This window comes from Coptis chinensis, chromosome 2 (assembly GCF_015680905.1).
Source record: "Coptis chinensis isolate HL-2020 chromosome 2, ASM1568090v1, whole genome shotgun sequence".
In the NCBI taxonomy this organism is placed as follows: domain Eukaryota; kingdom Viridiplantae; phylum Streptophyta; class Magnoliopsida; order Ranunculales; family Ranunculaceae; genus Coptis; species Coptis chinensis.
The window spans coordinates 28,454,310-28,471,836 of NC_141457.1; the positions used below are offsets into that span (position 1 = coordinate 28,454,310).

The 17,527-nt window shown below is 36.2% G+C and overlaps 1 long non-coding RNA gene across 1 annotated transcript; it reads right to left on the minus strand.

Moving 5' to 3' along the window:
• Positions 1-15,754: 15,754 nt before the first annotated feature.
• On the minus strand, positions 15,755-17,250 carry LOC147515663 (uncharacterized). The gene is made up of 3 exons (XR_015213644.1): positions 17,131-17,250; positions 16,592-16,648; positions 15,755-15,914 (listed from the first exon to the last, which is right to left on the minus strand). It is a non-coding gene; the product is annotated as an uncharacterized LOC147515663 (long non-coding RNA).
• Positions 17,251-17,527: the final 277 nt, after the last annotated feature.

A 17,527-nucleotide genomic window follows, 5' to 3' on the forward strand; every position in this document is an offset into this window, starting at 1 on the left:
ACTAACGAAATGGACATTGTAAGATATTATATATATATTTATTTATTTAGCTAGAATATAATTGATTAAACTCAAACTAATATTTTTTTTTTCTTTTACAGATGGAGTAAACAAGGAAGTTGTATGTCACCAGGTCTTCAGATAATAAACTCTTCAAATTTGATCATGCGTGGTTTATTTTGAAAGACTACGAAAAATGGGCGCGCCATTCAATTCCAACTACACCTGGTTTCTCTCAAACTAATTTTCATAATGGGTCTCCAGCTCCATTAAATGAACAAGATGACATGGGGGGAACACCTGATTCTAAAATGCAAAGACCTGGTTCATCAAAAAGACCGGATTGTGGAGGAGACAAATCAAAACAAAAAAAAAGAGTTGACAGTCAAAACGAAACTTCTCTCAAAGAATTAATGCGACAATCTCAACGGGCGATGGAGGCCATTGAGGCAGCAACTGACAGTGGGAAAACATTCTATGAAAGTGAAACATCTAATCCTTCAAGGATTAAACTTGCAGAAAAAAAAAGAATTTCGTGAGACATTGGCATGGGAAAAGGAGATTATGAGCACAAATACATCGATTATGACACCTCAAGGAAAAGAATGGTACAAAAATGCAAAAAAACAAATTTTGAAAGATCAAACTCTTCGCAATGCACGGACTCCTTCAAGAAATTTGCACTTTGAAGAATACGGAGAAAGCGATTGATTAATTTGATTAAGAATTTTAAATGTTTCGTACGTATTTGATGCATTTTTAATGTATTTCCTTTTTATTTGTTGTTTTTTTTATTTTCAATAAATGTTTTATTTAAATAATTAATTAAGTTGTTGCAAATCGGAATAAATTGAAATTATAACAAAGAAATACAACTAAATAAAAAAAAATTAAAAGGGTAGGATAGAATGGTAATTGCATAAATTAAGTTATTAAAAAAACAAAAAAATAGAGAATTCATTTCTAACCGCTATTGGGAGTGGCGGGTGGAAATATTAATTGAATTCTAACCGCCACAGTGAGTGGCGTGTAGAGTTATTTCAAAAGTAAATCAAGTTTCTAACCGCCACTGGCTATGGCGTGTAGAGTTATTTGGATTTTTTTTGCTAGCCGCCACTGACTATGGCGTACAGAGCATACGCTATAGCGTTAAAAGTGACTGCATAAATAGAGAAATTTATAACGATAGCGTTGGCGGTATAACGTTTTAACGTACCATTGGATCACATTTTACGTGAAATTTGGTGTTTTGCCGCACCATTGGACTTAGCCTAAATAATTTGAAAGGATCTTTAGGGGTCAAAGTAAAACTAAGAGTAAAAAACTCTATTGTTTCCTCAGTGAATCTACTTTTCAACTCCATTAACTAAAAAATCTATGACAATGTTATATATATCAATGCGATACCGATGTTCAAACGTTATGCAATCATGTTGCTGATAAGAACGACCCGTGCCCATCGTAGAACGTGCATTCATATAAGGCATATCAATGTTATTCATACCAGTAAGTTTGTTGTTCTCTTCTCTGTGCTATATTGGTGTGTCTATTATTCGTTTTTTTTTATAAATGCACCTTTGACAAAGAAATTAATATTGTATCATCTATCATTAATTCTACCCATGGGAGAGGCAGAAATGGTTTTGCAATTCATGAAATATCTTATTCACCCAATTCTAATTCAAACAACCATAACAAGATTATACTGTAATCAAACCAACTCATGCCACTAAAATCTATCAAAAAGAACAACTAAACCAATGTAACAAATTAAATGAACAACAAATCTAATTACCTGCCAATCTCGACAGCAAAATCACCACGAATAGTTCCAGGAGCAGACTCTGAATAGAAGAATCAAGAGAGAGGGAGACTGAGAGAGGGGAAGTTTCGTAGTCAGAGGGAGAAAGAATCGCCCTTTGTTTTTTTTTTCTTTGGGCTAATGGGCTAATGCGCATACTAATTTTTTTTTTAATGAAATGGACCCTGGGCTGAAGCCTGGTGCAGCCCTCTCCTGGGTCTGCCCCTGGTTTAAACTTATGTCATCTACGCGCTTCAAGGCATTCTCCATCATCCTTCATGTCATAAAACCTTGGATAGAAGCATGTGATATATCGTTGGATATGATTTTTTACACTGGTCGTTTACGTAGCTTGTTTGTCCAATTCGGACCGGTAACGAAGTGGGGATCTGAGTTTTACGCGACGAAAAGGAAAAAGACACATCAGGTATTTCAGAGATTCATAGGGGCTTTAGGGTAAAATTTCAACACCTAAAAACCCAACAACTGACGGACGTATGCGGGTTTAGAAACCACCCATGCGTCCACCTAACTCACCCTTTCTCTCTCTTTCTCGATAAACCATATCTAAAAAAAAAAACCCAAAAACAAACGAGCCCGCGCATCTCAATCCCGCGCCCGCACCGCGAACTTCACCAAATTCAAATTCCTTCTGTCTGCTTCTAGAATACCTTCACCCCACCTCTAATCAACCTTCAATCCAACCAAAGCTATACTCATGGCAGTCAATCGGACCATAATACTCAAGATGGATTTTTCCACCCTTTTCGATTTGGGCTTGTACGACATGTTTTATAAGGCTCTGATTCTTAGGAGAGGTTGGAAACCTCTTATGCTCAACCCTACGACTTGCTACTCCCCTTCTCTTGTACAATCTTTCTATCATGGCTTAGTGATAAATGTAAAAACTATTGTTTACCTACTCTTAACTAATTAAACTAAGAATAAGTAAAAGCTTGAATTTACTCTATGATCAAAGTTCTACTCTCGTTTATCGTGCAATATGTGGAGTAGAGAATTCGTTCTTTTTTTTTGCAGGAAAAATGTGAATATATTAATATAAATATAAGGTTACATGATGAGAAAGCGTCTACATGATACAAGATAGGTTCCCACCATAGAGCAAAAGAAGTGAGCTTACTCTAGCTAAATCTAAAGTACACCTGGTCTGGACTCTCGATTTTGGGTACAAAAGGTGGTCTTGATGTACTCCATTCTGATGCATCTTTATCCAAAGTTGCACCATGCTTTGCTAACGAGTCTGCACTGAAATTAGCTTCTCTCCAATTGTGTGTTATCCTGTAGGAGATCAAGTTATGAGTGGCTCTTTCGCATCTCTTTTTCAGTACCCAAGAGATGTGACCATTTGCGAAAGAATGAGCAACTGATTGGGAGTCGGTTTCTATCCATATTACCCTCCAGCAATGAGCAATGGCACCCTCTGCTGCTAATACAAGCGCAATGTTTTTTGCCTCATAATTTGTAACCACCCCGAGACCTTATGCCAGAATTCCAAGTAGATTGGATTGATAATCTCTGAAAGTTAATCCAATGCCTCCACGTCCTGAGTTTCCAAGCGAGCATCCATCACAATTAATTTTAATCACTCCTTGTTCAGGTGGATACCAGTTAACTTGTTGGATTGGACTGAACATCTTAGGCTTGCATTCGATATCCAAAGAGTGGAGTATAGCGAGTTCAGCAGCAGTGTTATACATGTGACTCTTGGACAAACGCCCAGTAGTTTGATTGCTTTTTCTTACCTGTTTCCTTATGTGTCCGAAGCTGAAGCTTGAGTCGTTGTATCATTGAGAGTTTCTCATCTTCCAAATGGCTACTAGCATACTTAACAAAATTAAGTTTATCGTTACACACGGTGTTATCATTCCACTCCTAGTTGTATCGTTCCACTCCTAGTTATTTTAGACGTAAGTTTCACTAGTTTAATTATTTCTAACAAAATTAATGAGAGTAATGAATTATAATTATACTAATATGGTGATTGAAAACTTATTAAGATGTTTTAACTTATACTATAGCAATCAAATACTAAGATGTGAATATGGAGAAGGAATTAGGGGGATTTGATTTCACATTGATATATTCTTAACATGCTAGTATAGATTTGTTGTAATTCTAATCTTTATGCTTTCACATGAAGGTTGGGTATTTTTAATCCCTAATTATTTATGGTAATCTCTACCAACTAATAATTAGCATGTGAGGCAATTTAAACTCATTCTCATGGTGAATTAACTACCTTCTAGAGTGGAATAGATTACTACAACTATTTCTACACTAACATATCGAGTCTTCATCAAACCCTTCTAATGGAGGTTTAGCTCAGATTCATCAGACTATCATTAATAGAGAAATAAGAAGAAGACATAATGAAGAACAATAACTTGGCTTTATTAATCTAATGGAAGATAATCTAAGAATTGAAAACTAAGTACTGAATAATTAACTAAGTAAAATCTAGGAGAGCCTAAGAGTTTGGTCTTAGTCCTCTTTATATAGGAGAGGGCTAGGTCTACAATTTCGTGTATGAGCTTTGGAGATATGTTTTGGGCCATCAAAACAAGCCCAAAACCTAATTACATATGTCCAAAAAAGGATTCTCTACTAGAAACTACTGCCATAGTCTTTTTGCCTACTTCTGCTTTTCTGATTAGGTCAATTCCTAGACCATTAGAAAGCTCTTTCTGAGTCGGTCGTTTTGACATATAATATGCCCAATTCCAAGGTCTGAGTACAAAGATACGGCCTGCGGAAGTTTTGTTAACTTTTCTGCCCTCGTTGACTTTGACTTTTCAGCTTTGACTGGACTTTAAAAAGGTTTTTTCTCCTTGAATCTTGGCCTTTAATCACAGAACTTCTTTGCAACCAACCTTTGCTCCTTTATCTCACAAAAGTGACATATTTCTTCTCATATTTGACTCCAATACCTGAAATACACAAAAACACGTAAACAGTACTAACTTTTATTTAATAATCACATAATTGGTCTAAATGTAATATTATTAAGGGGTTAAAACTACAGTTTTGGGCTCTTAACAAACCACCCCCAAACAACATTTTGTTTGTCTTCAAGAAAATATGAGAAACTAAACTAAGTGACCAAAAATGGAGTTCTAACTAATCTCGTTTCGCCGAGTGCGATTGTATTGACCATATACAACAATACCTTAAACTACTAGGAATTCCCTAGTGGACGAGTTATAGCATTGTGAGAGTTTTCCAGAGAAGGTATTCACAAACTTCATCTATACTACAACGAATAAGAAATAAAATTACTGTTTCCTACTTTATTCTCATATATCTATATATCTCACTAGCAATGAATACAGAATAATCAATTCGAAATCTAAGCTAATATGTGCATAATAATCAATCATTTACGGATAAACATATATATAATGAACTATGCTATGAAATGCAATAACAGATCCGTTTATGAAACTTTGGAATAACGTCCTTAAGTAGGTCCTCACATATATGTCAAGACAAAAACACTCTGAGTTTTCCACTCAAGTTTCGCTCACTCCCGTGCGCAGTGGGCACACCTTACCTTACAATCTCAATGACACACAAGGAAGTCGAAGTTGATCAAACACATCTGCCACTTACTATCACACTAACATATTCCTAATTGAGCTAGAGGTCTTTATTAGGTGTTGTGGTGATTAGGAGATGGTTTAAGAAGGAAGGAAATGGATATTCAAAAGGACAAGTCTGAGATAATAGAGTCTTCATATTATGTAACTAGAGAAAACCTTGTTCTTACTTTGCTTCTACACTTTGTTTCCATCCTTAGCCATATTTTTCTTTTTCTTTTGGCTTTTAACTCTTTTGATTTTGTTTTTGGAGTTCTAACTTTTTATTTTATTTTATTTTTCTTTTCTTTTCTTTGGATGGAAACTTTCTTTTCTTTTCTTATTTGAAGTAACTAACAAGTTCTTGGTTTTCCACAGGTCTTTCTCTTTTCTTTTTTTTTCATTTCATCTCTATTCTCAGACTCATTCGAAAATAGGTAGGCTGATTTATTTTGTTTTTGTTTTTGTAAAAGGGTAAACGATTTGTGGTTTATGAAAGGCTAAAGAAAGGCTCAGAGGGGCGACTAGCGGAAAATAATTTCATATAGGTTTGAATTTCTGGCTATATCAATCCAAAAATGGCCTAAATTCTCACTTAGGATATGGTATAGTGATCAAGTAAGTGGACATGTGATTTCTCTATCCGGATTTTACTTCTCCCTTGTGTCATTTCTCAAATATTTCACTTATATAAGACTTTAGGCTATATTCTCACAGGTTTGGTAAAATAAGTACTCTAGCCTAGATTTCATAAACTTACTGCCAATACAAACATAGATGCTCATGCAATATATTTATGAAAAGTTACAATGATTATTACCTACATATTAACCTAAATTTCTAAAAACTATTCTAATTTAAGAGCTAATATGAAACTTCTAGATTAATATCATCATGGAGAAAGAAACAACCTAAGTGTATAGCATAAACTTTATATTTATATTTTTTAATTTTTGAATTTTTTACTAGAAAACAAGTGCATATTAAACATATATATATTCTAATAGGTGCCTTAAATTACGCGTGTTTCCCCCAAACAAAAACATGTTTTGTCCTCAAAGTATAGAAATAAGAAGGGTAGGAAATACCATGGAAATGCTTGAAAATTTAAGAACACCGGCAAAACAATTTAGAACATACTAATATAGATAAATAAAAATAGACTCAACTCAATATGAGTTTCACCCGTTATGGGAATAACAAAAATTAAATTGCTTGGGACATAAGCAGATACTAACAAAAAGTAAAACTTACCTCATATCCAGCATTTAAGCATTGTCCTCCTCTTTTATAAAGAAGTGAGGCTCCTTTGTATCCTGCCATGCCATGACAATTTGCCAGGCCTCACGCCATTTATCATCTACAATTGCTAACACGTTAAGCGCCACTTGGTCAGATGAGGTGTAAGGGGCAACCCAATTAGGTTGTAGCATCCACCCCAACTAAGTCATTGCACGGAATGAGCGTATTATGCAATTGGTGGGTCTCACAATGTCAACCCTAACCCAATCCGTGAAACGGGTACAAAACTCAGGAAAGAAACATAGCATTATTCGGCAAACTAAGACAGGCATAAGAAGATACTTATGCCTCATACTATGGGCTCGTGCTAAACTAGAAACTAAGGTCTGGGGAAGGTTATATAGCAGACGTCCCTTAGCTAAAGCAAGGAAAACGTCACAAGTGGCATCATTCGCAGAAGAAAAATGGCATTCCCCTAAGATATTTAGCATTATAAAGAACATAATAGTGCCCACGTTAAGGGACAAGCTACCAAGGGCTACGTTATATTACCCTTGGTCCTCGACACGAAAAATCCCTGCCCCATAGGTCTCATGCAAAAACTCATAGTTGTAGACATACATATTATCTACCCAATAGCCTTATGAGTTTTGGATTTCAGCAGGCATAGACAGTCCAAGAGCAAAAGCCAACAAGAACTTGGTTAAGTCCATTGTGTCATCCTCAATGGTGATAGAGAACATTTGTTCTCCATCAGGTCTTTCAAAGAACTTACAATGATCATAAAAATAAGTTGTAAGTGCAGGAGAGTATAGTTCATCAAAGCTTACCATTAGAGGCTGTCATCCTGCCTGTATAATCAAGTCGCGGAACCAAGACCCATAGGTGTTGCTCTCAAACAAATCTTCGAAGGACTGCTCCGAAATGATCTGAGGAGACTTCATATCAAACAAACACACTCTAGAACTCCTGGAAGTAACCTTAGAAAACCCCAAAAAAATAGAACTTGCATTGTGATGAGGTGAAGGCACGGGCGCGCTTTTGATAGCCTATAGAAAGGCGTGGGCACGCTCTAGCTTGACAAGAATTCCAGTACCTTGGGGGCGTGCGCGCTCTGAGTATAGGCATAATAGGGGGCATGCACGCTCCATGTATTAGAAGTGGTCTAAAGTGAAAGTGAAAGTAAAAGTGAGAGATGCAAAGTGAGAGGTGTGGTGTTAAGTTGAGAGTGAACCCTGTATTTATAGAGGACTAGTTTCTAAGTTCCACATGTTGCCCAAATAGTTAAGGCAACAACACCACCTTCAACTGTCGTGAAGCATACGACACCACCTTCTGGTCTTGCATTAACACACAACCCAAACCAGTTCCACTAGCATCTGTAAAAGCCACTAGTTTTCCGCCTCTAGTCGGGATTACTAGAATTGGAGTTGTAGTCAACCTTTGTTTCAATTCTAAGAAAGCTTCTCAAAATCATTAGTCCACATAAACTTCACATCCTTCCTAATTAACTTCGTGAGCGGAGCTGCAATAAGCGAGAACTTCTCAATAAATCGCCAATAATATCCAGCTAACCCTAAGAAACTCCTAATCTCTATACCAGTGGTTGGTTGTTTCCATTCTTTCACTGCAGCAACCTTCTCAGGGTCCACAGCAATCCCCTCACTAGATACCATATGTTCCAAGAAACGAATTTCTTCTTCCCAAAAATGGCACTTGCTAAACTTAGCATGCAACTTCTGTTCTCTAAACGTATGCACCACTATCTTGAAATGCATCTTATGTTAAGTTTCTTCTGTGTTTTGTGAATATACTAAAATGTCATCAATGAAAACAATCACAAATTTATCCAAAAAGGGCCTGAAAATATGATTCATCAAGTCCATAAAGAATGCAGGTGCATTCGTCAACCCAAAAGGCATCACAGAAAACTCATACAAACCATATCGAGTTCTAAATGTCGTCAAAGGAATACTCTTCTCTTCAACTCCCATCTGGTAATAACCAGTCCTTAAATCAAACTTTGAAAATACCTTAGCCCCTTTCAACTGGTCCAACAAATCATCAATCCTAGGAAGCGGATACTTATTTTTTATAGTCACCTGGTTCAAATCCCTGAAGTCAATACACATCCTCAAAGTACCATCCTTCTTTGAAACAAAAATAGCAGGCGCACCCCATGGTGAGTTGCTCAGTCGTATGAACTTGGTCATACACACCTTAAAAGATTCAAACTCATATACTCAAAAGATATGATTAAGCCAAAAACAAAATCACTGAAACTTAAACTTTTACCCTTTCTTGAGTAATTCCTCGACTTGTACTTTCATTTCGTCCAATAGCTTAGGCTCCAACTGGTAAGCCGACTTTGAAACTGGTGCAGTCCCTGGTAACAAGTCTATACCAAACTCCACCTCCCTCTTGGGTGGCAACCCTAGAATCTCCTGAAAAACATCTTCGAAGTCTCTCACTACTTCCACATCACTGATATCCCTCGTAGGTATCTCTATAGAGCACAGGAAACTAGACATCACCGAGTCCTCCTTGCTAACACAAGTGTGAATTAACCTCGGCATGCCAGGTGTATTCACTATAACTTCCCTCCTTGCACAATCCAAGGTAACATGATAACGTGTCAACCAGTCCATACCAAGTATGAAATGGAAACCCTCAAACCCCAAAACGATCAAGTCTACCACAAAGACACGATCTAAGAAATACAACTTAAAACCTTTGCACTCGTCATATAAGGTAACAGAACCTCCTAGCGGTGTCTCAACACACAAAGGTTTAGATAAAGGTGTAGTTTTAAAACGTTCTTTCTTAACATACTGACGAGATATAAAGGAATGTGAAGCACCAAAATCAAACAAAACTCTGAATATAAACTAAGATGAACTAAAGGTACCTTCAACATTCCCATGTCCTGGCATAGCTGTATAGGCTCTAGCACGAGTGACTGGTGCTGGTGCTCTGTTCTGCTGATTACCCTGCTTGGTAGGGCAATAATGAGATAAATGACCCACCTGCTTACACTCCCAGCAAGCCCTTTCAACAGGAACTATGGCTTTAAGTGCTTGTGCTGGTACAAGTAAAAGTAATGCTGCTGGTCGATACGGAAGAGCGGGCGCACGACCCTGAAACTGGTTACCCTACCTTAACCACTGATTCCCCTGAGGTCTATAGCCTCCAAGCTGCCCCAGTGGTTTATAACCACCCTGCTGTGCAAATCCTCCCTAGGGTCAGAATACACCCTGCTGATGAAATCCTCCCTGAAACCCCTGGGATGGTGGTCTCTGAAACGGACCCCTCTGAGCAATATCATAAGGCCTAAATCTATTCGGCTGCCTGCTCTCAAAAGGCCTAGGACCAACAACTGGTATCTCACCAAACTTCCTCTTCCCCTTCGACTCTCTTAGGGCTACATTCTACTCCTCATATCTCAATGCCAAGTCTAACACACGATCAAAGGTGTCCCCGTCAAAAGGAATCAACTTGCTGGACAAGTAACTCTCTAACCCACGTATGAACTTTTGGTTTTTCTTCTTGTCAGTATCCACAAGATAGGGAGCAAACCTTGATAACTCATTAAACTTGATCACATACCCCATCACAGACTTCCCATCTTGAGTCAACTCAGAGAACTATTGAGCCAACTGCTCTTTTACTGCCTCAGGAATGAACTTACTCTCAAATCTAATCTTGAAGTCTTCCCAAGTCAAAGTTCTAGTGTCTAGACTAGGGGTGAGAGCTCGCCACCAAAACCTAGCAGCGTTATCAAGTTGGTGAGCAGCCAACTCCTGCTTCTGAACCTCAATAAGCTGCATACGCTCAAATACATTTTCACAACTTTGAATCCAAGACTCCGCTGCGATCGCGTTCCCAACACCAGTAAACCGCTGCCCACGAAGAGTACCAAACTCCTTATTGCCCTTAGCAAAAGGATCTCCCTGAATAGGATGGTTATTCTGCATAGCCTGCAACAACTGATTCAACTGTCCTCCTGACATTTGTACTGGAGTGTTCACTGTAGGTCCAGTAGTATTGCCATTACGTGTCTCAACTATGATCTATAGTTTCAAACAAAACTCCTGTTAATATTCATATATTTCCAAAACTCTCAACACAATAACCCATATTCTACATCCGAGGATCACTTAGACTTTCTAAATCTAAGCTAACCTAAGCTCTGATACCAAAATGTCACAACCCAAATTTATAAACAATTACAAAGTGAATATTTGAAATATAAATATCTCAAACATCACTATGTTCAATTGTCTAAAAACCCAGGTTATGACGGGGTGGATACAACACATGCCAAAACCGAAAACCCACATCATAAAGAATCAACTTAACAACAATAATCTCCAAAATTCCTCAACCATCACTTTATTAAAATACTATCTTCCGTCTCAATAAAACATCAAACAAAACTCTAAGAATAAAAGTCCTCACTACCATATTCTCATGTCATGCAAAAAAAAAAGTAAACTATGTTATTACATCCTTCCCATAAGAATCAGACCTAATAAAAGAACTAACTGACTGCTCCAGGTAAGAATTCAAATCACACGCCGTGGTTCCACTGCCTTCCACCTATGTTCCCAAGAACACACCCACGTTGCCAAAACAAAGCAAACATGGGTCAGCAAAAATGGAATTTGCTGGTATGAGTAGACTAACAACATAAAATCATTTCCAGACTTTAATTATCCAACAAACACTTTATATGTACTCATATCTTATTCATTCTTAGCTTGGAAGACAGGTAGTTCCGTCATTTCAACCGGCATAGTTTCTTCCCAAGCAAGACTTTCATTCTATTAACTCATTTTAATAACTAAGTAATTAAATTAACTCTTACCGATGTCCACTTCTGCATAAGGGTAGGACCGCGACCCTGCACAAAATATTACTAAGTCCTACCCTCCTGTAAACGAAAGTTATAAATTATAAATAATCATATGTAGATATCCTATCAATATTCAAATGTAAATCCAAACACACCTGTACAATCAAATCAATTTCTCTTATTAATTAATCGATTACTTTTCTTATACACTCACCTTTTAGTACCTACTCCACGATTTGCACTCCATACATTTGCCAAATCACACATTCCTGTGTGCCTTTCTCCCACTGAATACCACAATATCATAGCCATCTCTAGGCTTTCATACACATATTTCACAGCCTCTTTGGGCATAAAACTAAGGTCATTCATGACACATTCAATGAATACCTTAGGTCATTCCCGCCACATTCAAGGAATATCTATCATATCACTAACAGGCCATTCATGGCACATTCAATGAATGCCCTGGGTCATTCCCGCCACATTCAAGGAATACCCAACCCTACATTCCTGTACACTCAAGGAATACAACTAACCCACAAGGCGAATACCTTAGTTCCTTTCTAGGGCAGTCCAAACAATCTAGTCATTTATGGCACATTCAATGAATACCCATTTATAACGCTAACGGGCCATTTATGGCACATTCAATAAATGCCCACCTAGCATATGACATCATCAGTCATAAAACTCATTTCCAAAACTTGAGGCGTGGAGAGTTCTAAAAGGGTGCGGTAAATTTGTTTACGCATTATTGAATTTTATTGCATATATTAATTTAGAGAATGGAGGAGTATCTTGTTTCATGTATTATTATTTACGCGTTATTAATTAGATTGATGTCTAAGTGTCATAGCGTCGTATATCATAAAAGACTGAAATATCACATAGTAGTTAATACACGTACACACGTACATATATAAAGGTCTTAGCCTAAAGCCAAGCACGCTAATAGCCCTAGACCTATCTTAATAGACCAAATCATAATCCGAGTTAAAAGTCAAACTTGGTCAACTAGTCAAAGTCAACTCTGGTCAACAGTCAAAGTCAACCTACCACCGGTCAACATTAGTTAACCAGCCAAGGGTCAATATAACCAAAAACCCAAAGACTAAGGCCCAAAGGGTTTAGTCTTTCCCAGGCCCAATCTAAAATAACTTAAGCTCACAATGAAAACCTAAACAAAACACTTAAGCCCACAAAGCTGTTTCGGCCCAAGCCCAACAAAACCAAAAAACTCACTGTTCATCTTCCTCACCAGCACCTCCTGCTTGGTTTCCAACTACCACCAACTCCTATCTTCTTCCACCCTCATCCTAGTGGTTTTAATCCTTGTAAAAACCCTATATATTAATAAAAGCAAAAGCTTAATTCATTTAATCGATAACCTTTCATCAAAACTAGATATGAATCAATCCGCCATTAACAACCCATTCAAGCCATTCAAGTTTCAATAGTACCTAAACCATTAACCCACCGTATTCCATTCTTAACAATCAACCATCGAAATAATAGTCTGAAAGTTGGTGATCCATAACCTTTACTAAATTCCAACAGTTCTAAGTTAGATATGAATCATGTTCTATGTACTGCACTTCCAAGTCAGCCACTAACCAACGGTTTAATAAAGACCAGATATATATATATATATATATATATATATATATATATATTACCATGAAAATTGTATCAAAAGGTTTTAACCTTAACATCATTATCACAACTCCACATTTCTCTCACATGTACAGGTACGTTAGATACTTCAAGACAAAGGAAGTTAGGAATATAACCACTTCACACAATGCAATAAATAAATTTCATACTACTACTATGGGGAATATCTAACCATTCTAACGAAACAAAAAGATAAAAACGACAGTATATCATCCATGACTATGAGTAGATTTTCATCTCTTGGATTAAAAAAAAACTAACTTAAACTATTAACTAATTAATAAAATTAGTTGGTAATCGATTAAAATTTAAAACAAATAAAAGTTAGACTACTCACCCGTAGTACGCTCCGACTATCAGCTAGCTATCAGTAGATTTCCAGAAAAACTTTCTTTTCCTCTCTCAATAAAACTCTCCCTTTTTTTTCTGTGTAAAACTCTTGGTATTTTCCCAAAAACTCTACGTGAGAATCTCCTTTTTATTTTTAAAAACCCCCCACCAAAAAACAAGGATGAAAGGTTTATCTCCTAACCCTACTGGGTTTCCTATCCTTACTAATATCTATCCTATTTTATTTTGTTTTATGTATTATTATTATTATTATTATTATTATTATTATTATTATTATTATTATACTAGGAAGATAAAAGAAAAGGACGGGGTGTTATAAGTAACTTCTTAGTGTAGGGGTAATCCTAGACACAAAAACATATAAGAGTATTCAAATATAGCTCCTTCAATTAATGAATATATATGGAACGTCATATTGGCTGACCTTTTCCTTTTGGTGGGTCTTTGACTTGCATCCACCCAAAAATCTATACAAAATGTTCTCATACAGTACATATGTACATAGCAATATGAAACAAAGATAAATATATATAAGGCTTTGACACACCTGATTCGAAGAGATTACGCGAAAGAGGTTTAATAGGTCTTTCTTTCTTCCTTCCTTTTTGAACACAGGGAAATTAAAACATGATCATTGAAATCAAATACACAGTATGCAAAGTGAAATCAACACGCCCATTAAAAGTTATTTATTAGCAACAACGTTGAAACTGTGTTCCACCAAATCACATCATGTTACCCCATTCCCACTACTTGAAGAGCATGCACAAAGAGTACCACAAATCGAAAATGGAGTACAACTAATACTGAATTAAATTTAAATGAAGACCAAACTAAAAGAATTCATCAGTAGACCAAACATGCCACTAATAATGGAAGAAGAGGACCAATCTGGAATGAAGAAGGAGGGATTTCATAAAGAGGTACGTAGCCATCAGAGACTAATTAAATGATTCATAATCCAAAAAATGATTTCTTACTTGCTCTATTCTAGGGTGTAAGCACTTGAGCTAAAAGTCCTAAAGTGGGAGATCAGAACAAACTTACAAAAGGGCATAACTCACGGTTTGTCTACTTTTCCCAGAGTTTGGCAATACTTTACGATCCATAAACTTTAGCGCCAATGCTGAATATTGAAGGGATGACGCTGTTGAATCTGGAATTTGACTCCACCCAACTGTCTGCAAGTGAGTGGAGGTTTGCTGGATACCTGCAGATTCTGATGTCAATGCTCTTTAATTTGCTCATTGTTAATACCTGAAAAATGATTAGAGACGATGAGAGATACCACAACGACAACGAAGCAAGTCCAAAACCATTGTTCCTATTTCCTGAAAAAACAAAAGAAAACAACAAAAGATTCATACCTGATTTGAATAGGCTGGGTTTGAAGAAGGAAAAAGAAGGAAAACCAAAGAGGGAGATGAAGAACGAAGAGTTTTGTTGTTTAAATTAGTGGGAAGTTTGCGGGGGTTTTAACGTTAGGATGGTTGGGTTTTTTTTTTCAAAGCATCTAATTAACTGGCCTCTATTTTTTTAATCGAAAGGGGGGAGATGTAAAGTGGAAAATTGAGAGGGAGACGGAAGTTCGGAGAAACGAAGGGATTTTTTTGTTTAATTGCACAATTAATAATCTAATTAATTTCCAATCCAACTCACAGGCTGTCATCGTGGCAGTTATCCTGACCCTCAATTTATACCCCTGAAATTGAATCCCATCCGTTAGAAGAGATGGAAACTATGAAGCAATAGCCCATCCAATGAAAACTGTGCAACTGCAAGTTGAGCTATAAAAAACAAACGAATCAGTGGTTGCACAATTTCAAGTAAACAGTTTCATAGTTATGTGAGACCCAAAACATAAACCATTTAAAATTTGGGAATAAAGAACAACTTAGCAAAAGAAGAAAAGAGGATAGAAACTTTACCTTGTAAATGCATCAATTGGCTTTGGTGAAGAAGACAACGACATTGGTAATAGCCGGGAGAGATATCTGTAGAAGTTTGGTGAATTGGATAAGAGAGAATGACTATTTGGTCAAATTGCTAATTATATTGAGAATTGAGCGAATGTAAAGAGTTTTGTTGAAGAAGGTAAAAAAGTAATTCTTTTCTAATTTTAAGAACCCAAAGGGTTGATTGGAATCAAGAAAGTGCAGGTTTACTCATTAATTCTTTTCTAATTTTACACGTGTCTTCGGTTTTGACCCTTGTTTCATAATTAACTAAAGACCAATGCCCTCAAAACATTATTTAAGCAAGGCACTACAACAATGTAAGCAGAGCAATATAAGAAATATAGATAGAGAAACATACATGACAAATTACCTGGTAAAAGGGATCTGACTTTTCAATTGTGGCAAGCTGGAAGCAAGGCGACATGTGCAATGACCTACTCAAGGAAAAATGAACAAATGACCTAGTCAAGTTGCCACTCAACATAGAAATCATAAACTTGGTTTATAAAACGATGTGGCTAATGACTTCAAGAACTATGCGTGTCTTACTAAATAACAAAATTTTAAAATGAAAATCAAAAGTCTCATATTGAATCCACCGGTTCTCTTTTATAGATAGTCAATAAACCCCTTTGCAAAAAAATAGGATGCCGAAAAGGCGAAAAGAGTCAAAGAATTATCAAAGTATTAGTTATATTTAAAGAGAGTAAGCTGGTACTAAATATGTATAGGAAGCTCTAAACTTGGACAGAGTTTATCGAATTGTAACCTCTTTGGAACTTTTTTTTTTTTGAAGAACAAATAGCATACGATTGTTCATTTTACCTTATGGATTTTATGTTATCAAATCAACTAAGTAGTCATATATGAAAAATATATTAAAACTTGGAACTACAATTTCAGAGTAAGTGCAAATGGAAAAAATCAAACAGATAAACCTTGAAAGATATGAAAGCAAAAAATGATCAAAATGAAAACCATTTATGCTGATTAGACATTCTAGCCAGTGACAACCATTATATATAGTAACAATTACTGAGTATCACATCAAGAAACAAATCAACTCAAATAAAAATAGCAAAATTAAGTCAGTATCAAATACAAAATAGACCTGGCTTATTTACAGTTGATATCTTTGAAAGACTAATCTCCGTGCACGAAAGTAATCCTGCAAAACATAATTAATAAAGAGGAAGAATTAGAGAAACCATATAATGAGAACATTCTCAAATAAATAAATAAATTAACACGAAAATATTAAAGAAAATATTCTTCAGTTCCACGAGAGAGAGAGAGAGAGAGAGAAAAGAAAGAGAACTTTCATGAAATTCAATAAGAGAGAGAGAGAGAGAGAGAGAGAGTGCCGAAAGAATTTATTGTGGTAGCCTAGATGGAATGAGGAAGATTACTAACACCTAGATTTTTTAGAGGAGAAGGGGAATTGGCAATTGGTGTGATAAAGATTAGAAGTGGAATGGAGCATAAGTGGAATTTTTCTAGGTTTGTGTGAGTGAAGGAGGAAGAAGATGAAAATAGAGGGGAGTGGTTTGAAAATTGATAAATCATGAATTACAGTTATCATATATCATTACAAAAACTCGAATTAAGGCTATCAATAATAAAAAAAAATTGAACAAATTCTTCCTTTACCTTGATTGAATGGATGAAATTTGTTCTAATGAGAGAACTCAATTTGGAGAGAGAGAGAGAGAGAGAACGATGGCTGATTTTTATTTTTTTATTTTTTTTGAGGGGGAGACATAAAGTGGAGAATTGAGAGGGCGAAGGAAGTTTGGAAAAGACAAAGGGTTTTTTTGTTTAATTTCATAATTAATACTCCAATTAATTTCTAATCCACCTAATGCTATCATCGTGGCACTCGTCCCGACCGTCGATTTATACCCCCTGAAACTGAATCCCAGCTACGAGTCAGAAAACAGCCCTGTTTTGTTAAGTTGATTTATACCATACCATTTATAAATTACAATAACAATATAACATTATAGGATTTTTGCTCAATAATCCTATAACTATAACATATATGTTA